The sequence below is a fragment of the Salvia hispanica genome, chromosome 1, assembly GCF_023119035.1.
Source record: "Salvia hispanica cultivar TCC Black 2014 chromosome 1, UniMelb_Shisp_WGS_1.0, whole genome shotgun sequence".
In the NCBI taxonomy this organism is placed as follows: Eukaryota; Viridiplantae; Streptophyta; class Magnoliopsida; order Lamiales; family Lamiaceae; genus Salvia; species Salvia hispanica.
In genome coordinates, this window is record NC_062965.1 from 12,970,095 (window position 1) to 12,981,803 (window position 11,709).

Here is an 11,709-nt window from a genome sequence, read left to right on the forward strand (position 1 = left end):
TTATGAGTTTTATACTCTTATATAAATAACTTTCATTTTTAGATTTGGTAATATCCGTAGAAACAATAATGTGGGACAAAATTTTGTAGCAAAAATAACTTTATAATACTATTTGGTAAAATTGGATGGTAAAAACATAAGATAAAAGATAATAAAATAAAAATAACTAAATTACAAGATGGAGTCTATGTTGTATGGTTTATGGTAATAACTTTATAATACTATTTCCGATTTTATTAATTAACACATTTTTTTACGTATGGAATCTATGGAGTATGGATAATTATTAATAAATATTTATCCAACATTTTAAAATAAACTTAGAAGAATTGATTACTTTAAATAAAGTATAATAAATTAACATTGGTTAATGTTGGAGTCTTCAAAATTGATTAGTTGAGTCTTCAAAATTGATTGGTTGACGGTGGGCGATGGCTGCACTATTCAAAATTGATTGCATAAAACACCATTTCTTTTATTTTTATTTATTTATTTATTTATTCTTAAATGTTGATTTTAAATTCAAATTGGATCTCATTTCTCTCTATTTTTATCTATATTAAATACTCCTCTCTATCCTTACTTACACTCACCTCATTTTAGTGTTAACAACTCAATTTAAACTATCAATTTCCTTGTTCCAATTTATTTTATAATTTCAAACTATATGGCAAAAAAAAATTAACGGAAAAAACCGTGAAACCGCGAAACTGAACCTAAACCGCTACGAACCGTCCAAAAACCGGCGGTTCCGAACCGAAACCGAAACCGCCGGTTTTCGAACCGAAACCGAAACCGTGAAACAGACTCACGGTTCGGTTTCGGTTCCGGTTCCATATTTCCCAAAACCGGAACCGACAGTTCCGAACCGAAACCGCCGGTTCATGAACCGTGGACAGGTCTACCCTCCCCAGCTCTACATGTGTCCGCCACTGCATCTTGGAGATGGTAAGCGAAAGAGGCAAGGATTGATATGCTAGACATTGTGATTCGTACAAGATAGTATACACATTTTCTTATTTCTAAATGGATAATTGGGTACAATTCCTCCCTCGTATATAGGAGAGAGGATCACTAAGTAAGAAAAGAATTCATTCTATTATAGAGGCTATATTACTTATTACTAATATTTTATGATCTAAATTGTATCAATCACAAATCTTTTTCCTTCTATATATGCTTTGACAGTTTCATCCACCGATAAGACTACTTTTAGAAAACAAATACTCCCTCCGTTTTATAGTAATGGATGTATTTCTTTTCGGTACGAAAATTAAGAAAAATTGTGTTAAGTGAGTTAAGTAAAGGGAGAATAAAGTGGAAAATGAAAAAGGTAGAGAGGTGAAGAGAGAAAAAAGTAAGAGAGAGTAAAGTAGGTGTGAAAAAATGTGTTGACTTTTATTAAAAAGAGAAATGACTCTATTAATTACTATAAAACAGAGAGAATAGAATAGTAGTACTCCTTTTGCCCCAAGATAGTTAAGCCCTATTCATTTGCCATCTCATGTTAATTGAATCATTTTATTTTTGACAAAAACTTTATCCTCTCACCTACTTTACTTTTTCATTCGTTCAAATACTTTATCCTCTCTTGCTTTATGCTCCTTATATTGAACTTTAACTATCATCTTCTTAAATTTCATATAAGAGGAGAGAGTATTATTTTATTTCGATTTTTATAACGAATTGAACTATTTTGAATTAGGAATGGTGTCTTACAACGTGTATAGTGGGCAGATACATTAGCATATTCCACTCCTGTCTGATCTTGGGAATCTGATGGCGTGGTTTATTTTGTTTCATACACAGATGATAGAAAATAAAATGAACCTTTTTCTTCAATTGTCCGCGCAATGTCAACTTTTTCTTGAATCTTGATATTTTCTATTTTTTTCTAGTTATTCTTTAATGAACACCAAACATTTAGCCGAATGTTATCAATGGACTCAAGTTCTTTACACATTCTACTTGATCAAATATAAGAGAAATCGAAATGGCAAAGAATACGAGTTTTCGAATGATCCAACGAAGGATATACATGGTACGTGAAAGGCAATTAGAATAAGCGCGAATGAGGGAAGTAACAAAATAACGTGGTGCAGGGGTGCATTCAACACAAGAGAAGCAGAGGATTAAATCATCCACACGCGCGGTGCATGAGGAAGCTAGTTAGTTAGTTGGTGTGTTAGATTGAGTGATGTTATTAGTCAGTACTCGCAGCATATATAAGCTGCCATTTCCCATTTTGTAAGGCATGATTTGGATTAATGCAAAATATCTTCTCCTCCCCATCTTCTTCTAATAGTGCATTGCGTATAGGTACTCTCTCGGTTGCCATTCCGGTCACCGGCGACCCTGACTTCGTACCAATACATTTATGGAATTTCTAGTAAATCGAAATGTTAAACATAGATGAGTATATGGTCTACACCAAAGGAACGAGAGCTAAGATTACACGTAATTAGTACAATTACATGAAGAATTTGTAGAAAGAAATAGACACGCGGTACAACATACATTGATCTGTTAAGACCGCGACCTAATTTTGATGTTGGGTTGGCAATTGGCATTATAATTAAATCTTAATATTGAAAAAGAAAATAAAGAAAAAGAAAGCAGAAAGAGAAAGATAAAGGAAAAGAAAAAAAAGATTGTTTTGAGTGTATAATTTGTTACTTCAAAAATGTAATTGGGTCATTAAATGTTTGTCCAGACACCCACACACATAGAGGCAACCACAAACACAGAGTATGATACTATTTGAGAAGGAAAAAAAAAGGAGAATGAGTGAGAAAGGAAAGGAGATAGAGGAGGGGAATGAGAGAGAGATGTTCCATCATTGGAGCCACGAGCATCCACTTACTTTGGTGAAAACTCGTGAAAAAATATACTGTTATGGGTGTAAAAAGGTGTTTAGTATTGGAGAGCAAGCTTATGGATGCAGCACCGAGGGATGTGACTACTCATGATTACTACACGAAGAATGTGCAGCCATGGCGAGAGAGATACGACATCCATTGCACCACCCTCAACACATACTCATCCTAAGGCACGAAGGGTCTTTAATTTCGTGTTGTATATGTGGAAGGACTATTTGGAGCATTGGTTACAAATGCTCAGTATGTTATTTCCAGATGCACATGAGATGCGCACAAGGTGGATGCATGGTCGATGCAACGGGCAATGATGATAAAAGGCGCAACATCATACATCATCTAAGTCATCCTGAGCATAAGTTAAAGTTGTGGAGGAGAAGATGTACCTTCAAGTGCGATGCTTGTTGCACCACCAGCAAAGGGAGTTCCTACGCGTGCACCAATGATGTTTGTGAGTATTGGATCTATGAGACATGTGCTTCCTTGCCCTTCAACCTTCAGAAGGGCAGACCACCATCACTCCCTCTCTTTATCCTTTCGCGTGCCTTTTGAATATCCCAATTTCAACTACAAATGTGATGTGTGCAACACATTTTTGCTGCCCAACTATTGGATATATCATTGCCAAATCAGCAGATTTATTGTCCACGTCAATTACGTTTTCAACAAGCTGCCTCCCATCACTGAGTATGCTTTATTTCTATGTCATTACTCATTAAGATTATCCTTCCTTTATCTTAATCATTGATGAAGGTGAAGTATAAGTTCCTTCATCACCAACTTCAACTCACTCTACTCTCATCTGGCGATCCAACCCAAGAAGAAGAAGAAGAAGACGAGGAGAACTATGGAGTGAGATCGGAATTGATATGTGATGGGTGCATCACTCCTATATCATCATACTACTATATGAGTTGCAGTGAATGCAAATACAATCTTCATGTGGCGTGCTTTCACTTGCCACCTCAACTCTTCTCACTTCCGATCCACCAACATGATGATCACCAGCTTGTCCTCCGATCTTGTCACAAACATCAACCTTGGAAGAGCCAATATTGCAGTGTTTGCGACTATGGTATGAAAGTGCAGATTCAAAGTAGATATCCAATGCGCTTGTATGCCGGATACCATACACCACGCAGCTCACCCTCGAAATCTCCTCGAGCATGTGACTATGTCTGATTTACGCAGAGATATCAACCGACGGCGCTTGTGGTGTGCTGCTGGTTGTGGCGAAGACGTAGACGATTATGATTGTTACAGGTGTTGCAGCAGCCCATGTGATTTCACTGTGCACGTCAGATGCGCTTTGCTGCCAAAGTCGGTCAGCAGCCGTAGATGGGACGAGCACCACCCGCTGTTGTTGACGTATGATGCCACTCTCAACCTTCCTGACGATTTCTACTGCGATCAATGTGAAACACAGAAGAATCCCAGGAGCTGGATGTATCACTGCCGCGCCTGCGATCTATCCTTCCATCCACGATGCTTTATAACTACATCCGGAGAGTATAGAAACAAGAAGTTTGGGCACGAATATGTGATCAATGATGCAATTCATCCACACCATCTCACCTTTCAACTTCTCACCACAAAGCGCCGCTGCGACATTTGACGTAGCAATGATTATGAAAATCAAGGATTTTATTGTGCATTATGCAACTTCTTCATTTGTCTCTACGTCTGCGGTAGCAAAATGATCCAAAAGGGGGACATGAAGGCTGTCGATTGAGAGAAATTATCATACTACTATCTAGGACTTTGTTACTAACGTCCTCTATAAAATCCTTTGTATTTCCCATTTTCACTAATTTTGTTCTAGCGTAATTAAATAGAGTCGTTTTATAACTTTTTAATTAATCTTGTTTGTAACACTCGTTTTATAACATCAATTTTATCTCCGAATTTGATCAAGGACTAATTAAGCTTGATCTAATTTCTATTCTTTTGTTGGAGCTTGATGTATCATTGATATGACACATTTAGGATATGACAATTATTAAGGGGTATAACAGAATAATTTTTCCTAACTCCCCACTAATAATTCTATTCATGTTGGGCTTTGAAGCTAGTTTTAATTCTTGCAATTGTTAGAATTTAATGTACCAAGATCATCATGCTGTAATCATCACTTTATATTGAAATCTTTGGAAAAGATAACTATATAGTATATGAGAAAAGCAAAAGACAGAGAGATTGAATAAAGGAGATTCGTTAAGGATGGTATTTTTGCAATGGAGAGGAAGGTTTTGGGTGGGGCAAGAAATGTGGGTCCACAAATTTATTACATGAAGAATGTGTGGAAATGACTTATTTGTAATTGGCATTATATATAATTAAGAAGATTATAGCAAAGGAACGAGAGCTAAGATTACAAGTAAATTAACATGTCAGTATAGTACAATACAAAGAGGTTAAATCCAATGAAATTTACATTTGGGCCTATCAATTAATTGTTCCAGCCCACTTCATAATTGTTGGGCCACGTTGAAGGAGCCCAAACAAGCAATTTTATAGTGGTATATCAAGCTGCAGATGAAAACTATATTTTCACAGCCGCAACCTCAAATCATTTCCACCACCAATCAAGATTCACTCCTCCAGCCCTTTCAATCTCATGCTGCTTTGGGCCGATAGTGTTGATGATGAAATAGGATTTGGGGCTGATCTTAGAATTTAATTAGTTTGGGCCGTGTGTTTTAATAAATGGCAAGGATAGAATGTTGGGATGAATCAAATTATTAGTTGGGTTAAGTTTCTTCAATTTAGTGAATTAGGAATCTTTTTTTCAATTATTACGATTTGGGCCGACAGGTTGGAGGACTATATAATGGGCTGCATTAATTAATTTCTGAGCTTATTAATGTGACGAATTAAATTCCCTGATTTAATTAATATACGAGGATTTCAGAATTTTCTAAGATTGAGCGAGAAAATAAAGTGAATAACCACGCAGTGACGTACGATGCATCATACATTTCCTAAAGTTTGATCAATATATTGTCTTGTTTTAAAAAGAGGTTTTTACGCACACTACTTGATGGAACGGAAGATCGAGTTGAGGAATTGAGCAAATGAGGTAGGGTTTCTTTTTTAAATATGAATGTTTAATTTTATGTGAAAAATAATGTGGAATATGTTTGTCATGCCGTGTTTATTTTTTTTGATGGAATATATCTGAAGTGGCTTTGTCATATATGTTTAATCGAACTCATGTCCAAGTAGAGCCACAATTCGCACTCGAACTAGTGTACACCCAGTTCGGGCTCCATCTTTCGAGTTGTGGTCTAGTGATTTGGAATGTGGCCACATTCCATGTCATGTATGTTCAGATATGGTATGATGATGATGAACTGCGAAACCATATTTTACGATGAAATGTTTTATTGACTTGGGTCTTTTTAACATCAAAACTCTAAGGTCACTAAAGGGTGGCATGACAAATTTTTTTATGAAAATGTATATTTTGGTAGTGTTCAATGAGTATATCAAATACTCAGCCCTGAAGTCACTCAGTCGTGCATATGGTTTAAAAAATGTGCAAGTTGAGTGGTGATAGATGTGGCGGGTGTTGAGCAAGGTCAATGAAAAAGTATGTGTCATTTAGTATTCTGAATCTATCGTGTCTTCATACATGGCATCATTCGCACTTGAATGCTGGCGCTAAAATATTTTTTTTCAAGTTCACATATTGTTGAGATACTATTAATTTCAAGTTATTTATTGTTGAGATGATACTCTGATTTTATTAAGTTATTTCTATTGTAAAAGTTGTTGATGTGTCATTTTCCTTCTTTCTTTCCCGCTTCTTTAACCCATTAATCGTAATTTATTATCTCTAGAAAATGCAGTCATGACAAGTTGTAAGCTATTATTTGATGTTGGCATAGCTGACAATAGTCACTAAAAAATACGCTAATTAGTGACGGAATTAGTGATGACAACGAAAAGTTCAGGGATTAGTGACGAATAAGCAACTGAAAAATGGTAGTCACTAATTCATGACAAAATAGTCCATCAATAATTCGAATTTACCATGGCAACCGTCTTTGCTATTCGTCATTGTAACTTTAGTGACAAATTTGTTTGTCACTAATATTTTTTACTGACAAGGCTATTATTGACGGATCTGTCATTACTAAATCTGTTAAGTGCCTAAATTTCGCTGATTAGTGACGGAAAATTCCGTCACAAATTGCAAGTTTTTTTTGTAGTGAGTTGCGATACTAGAAAGATGCAATAGAGATGGGTACTGAGAGAGAAATTGTTAAAGGGTGAGAATAGAAACTAGAAATATATATGGTGGTTATCATTAAAAGCACTGAGTTGAAAGAGCCGATAATCCAATATAGATTATAAAGAAAGGCTATAAATAACCACACATCATCATAAAAAAACCATGAATGAAATTCAATATAGATGATAAATAAATTAATACAAGATTAAATAATCTATCTATCATAATCTAAAGTGACAGTTTAACTATTTTGCCCTTTTTGGTGGAAAACTGTGAAGCTATTTTGTTAATCCTTTTGGTCATTTTGAAAAATGACAACCATTGGACAAAAAAGAGGCAGAAATAGTTGGACAAAAAATTGATCCAATAAAACTGTGGCTTCTCAAACAAGATAAAACACTTATACAAACACACACCTTAATTGAGTCTGCATTTTTAATTGATTAATTTACTGATAATTTTATTTTGATTGCAGCATAGGGGGGAAAGGTGTGAAGACAAAAAAGAAGAGGAAGAAGAGAGAAGTACAACATCGGTAAAGGCGGCGACCAGGCAGTGCAGACTCGACAAAATCGGTGAAAAAATGAGAAAGATGAAAGGGAGAGAAAGGAGAAAACTGGCGAGGCCGGCGGCTGTGGCAAAGGTGACGGCAGTGGTCGGCGAAAAGAGAGATGAGGAAAGGAGAGGGCGGCGGTGGGCAGCTGCTGGCCGAGAGAGCCGCCGGCTCTCACCACAGCTAGGCTGGCGAATTCGGCGGGCATGAAACAGGGAGAAAGAACTGACGAGACGGGCGGTGAAGAGAGCGCCGACGAGGAACGAATAAGCCACCGGTCTGGCAACGCCGATAGGGAGAGGAAGAGAGAGAAATGGGTGATACTCCAATTTAGGGTTTAGAAAATAGTTTATGTCATACAGTATATTATTTGGGCTTTAGTTGGGCTTCTAGAGTTTGAATTTTTTTTAATTATGTATGTATACCATAGATTTTAATTGGATTTTTAATGTATTTTATAGTTTAAAGTTTAACTAATAATAGTATATAATTAGTAAAATATAGATTTCTTGATTATGATTGTTTCTCTTGGAATTGTATACTCTTTTTTTAATATAATTATTTTGTATATAAGAATATTTAGCTATGAATTAAGAAATTAAATATTGATCGTTCCAAGTGGATAGCTTGCCTATTAGATTGAGTTTTATAATATGAACTACTAATCTACTATATGGAGTATATGGGTACAGAAACAATAAATAAAAAATGCTAATAAAGAAAGAAAGAAGATGATGGATTACAATTCACACTTGATACAAAATTGTGTATTCATATTCATTTATGATTATTTATTTTTGATTACCCTTTTGCTGTCATATTCATTTCTTATTCTTCTGTCTCAGAGTTCATATTAGAAGATATTACTGACATAACTTTGATTTCTATTTCTCTTTTATGCTTCTCAAAATATTGTGTTTATGTATATTATTAAAGTTTGATAAATAAGATATCTTAAAATTATTATTGTTGATTACGATACTCATTGTAGCAATATGGGAAAAAGAATTTAAAAAGTTTTAAAATTTATCTTACAACTTATTAAAAAAATCTCATATCACTCAAGTCATTTGGCATTTTCATTTTAAATTAAAAAACAATCACTACTATATGCATTTCATATACTCATACATATTTTCTTTATTTGTATATTGAAGGGACTTTAGAGGTACAGTGCGGTTTTGTGATATCACTCGATCTAACAGGTCCAGAGGATCCGACTAGGTCTCAGAGGCTAGAAGATCATGAAACTATTAGAAAGGGGTTGTTGAGTGCACTCTATTCCTTCAAAAACCTCAACCCACTATACTACAACTAGCACAGGGAAGTAAATGATCGATCCCACGGGGACGAAGGTGTTACGAAACTGCATTTGAGGATGTTTTGGGAAAAGGGGGTTGGCTGCTGCCACGCAATTTTGTGGGTCGAGAACTTAAAACTACTGGGTCTGAGAGATAGGAAAAACTTTACTCTACCTACTGGGTCTAAGAATGAGAATGTACGGAACATGCATGACTTTAGAGAAACGAGATATTTTAAAATTCTAAGACAACTGGAGTTAACTTAACTAGACGGACTTTCCTAATATGGACAGACAAGTATAAAGCGAAAAGTGGGGACAAGTTTCCTTAAACTACCAGAGTCTGGAAAAGCATGCAGAAAAGTAAAAAGACAATGCAGATAGTACTGACAGGGTTTGGAGAACATGCAGAAAAAGCAAAGTACATGTGCAGAAAGTACTGACAAAAGCAGATCTGGTACTAACTACCAAAAACTTCATCTTCTCCGGGAATCAAACGAGAATAGTAGATAAACAGAGTATTAAATACCATGAAAACAGAGCAAACTTCAGATCTAAACTTAAAACGAGAATTTAAAGCCTAAACTAACGGATCTACGCTACTGGACCTAAAGGATGCAGAAACAGAAAGTAAATAGCCATAATCATGCAAACGTAAACAGAAAACATCAGATTTACAAAACTCCAACTCAAATCCACCACGAGTCAACAACTCTAAACATCTCCATATGTAAATCCACAACATCCAACAACGAACCAACAGATCTCAGCTCCAAACATCCAACAATAAACAAAACCGAAAGTAAAAAGTGAGAAATAAACATCAACTCAGCAATATCCAACAAAAACCAACATAAACTTCCATAATAAAGAGAAATAGATTCAAATCCAGTAGATCAAAGCAAGAACTAGAGTTACGACACTTAAAACCAACAAGTGTTTGAAACCGAAAGTAAACTAAGCAAAACAAGATAAGTATTGTTTCTTCGCCTTCACAAGGCGGTGTTACACAACAGCAAAACGACGATGAGAACCACGGTGGCCAGAATCACTCCATCTCCAAGTGTGCAGCAAGTGAAATGAGAAATTTGAAGTGTGGAACTAAGGAATGGAACAAGAGCTTGAACTAAAAGTGTGTAGAAGTGGTTGTCTTGTTCTTCAAGGTTGAGCTCTTTATATATGTGAGGCTCTAATCCCTTGGGTATCCCTCTGGTAGTTAGACGTTTTTGCCCTTGAATAAGACTCTTTAAAATAATCTGCTCTTGCTCCATTCTATTCCTGTCGCCAACTTTTAATTCTCCCAGGTCCGAACGACGACTTCTGATTTTTACTTCAATTCCATCTCTTTTGCATCTGCCAGGTCAGGTAACAAAGCAACTCCTAGGTCCGACAGATTTACTACGCACCTGAACTCATAAACACAGATTAGCGCCCCAAATGCACAGAATTTTAACCCAAAACCAATGCATGAAACGAGCCTTATCATATATCTTATTCTAATTAACTCATACTCCCTCCGTCCCACAAAAGATGTCATACTTGTGGGATGGCACGAGATTTTAGGAGGTTTTGTTTTGTGAGTTAAATGGAGAGAAAAATATAATTTTTATATTCATGTGAGAGAGAACTTTTTCCAAAAAGGAAAATGTGACATCTTTTGTGGGACAAACTAAAAAGGAAAGTGTGACATCTTTTGTGGGACGGAGAGAGTACTATTTGATCATTAGTCATATATATTCTCTTTGTCATTAATTGTATTGTTTTTACTCCACTTAGATTCTAAATTAAAATTGTATAAAATCGTTTGTCAAATTTGAAATATTTCATTCATGAGTAGTAAATTCTCATTTAGGATGAGACAAGATAAGTACATTTATGTTTTTATTAAATCTTCACATTTATATTGAATTTAAATTTGGCTACACCAAATAATAATTATGAAAAATAAAGTTAAATTAATTTCATTATTAAACAAAGAACAATATTGCATAACAAGAACATGCTTATTAATACGAACACATACTAAATTAATATCAATATCAAACCAAGAACAATATTGCATCACACTAACATTTTTTTTAAAATTTTAGTGTTACTTAAACTCAAGAGGGAAGATAAAACGTATACTACCAATATTGCGTATTAGTAATTGTTGTTGTGTATAGTAATATACAATAATAATTTTAATATATTAGTTTAATTAAATATGTTGAAATTACTTATAAATATATTTATATTCAAGATATATAATTTACAAATATATTTATATTTAAATTACTAGAGGTGCACGTAGTTATAATTGAGTTGATTTTGTTAATCGAAACTGGTGAACTATTTATTCGTTCAAATAGTTTGCTTTTTTTATTCTTTTGTAAATGGTAGTATTACATTTTTCTTTATTTGTATGTCTTATTCTATTTCATCCACACATCTCATCTTTTGTTATTTCTTTTATTTTATACTCCCTCCGTTCCTTCATAGTTGAGTCATTTTTCTATTTTGGGAAGTTCCCTCATAGTTGAGTCATTTCCATATATAATACTCCCTCCGTCCACGAAAATTCGTCCCGGTTTGACCGGGCACGGGTTTTAAGAAATGTAATGAAAAGTGAGTTGAAAAAGTTGGTGGGATGTGGGTCCTACTTTTAAAGTATTAGTTTTATACTAAAATGTGAGTAAGAATGAGTTAGTGGAATATGAGGTCCACTACCAAAAATGGTAAAAGTGAAATGGGACAAATTTTG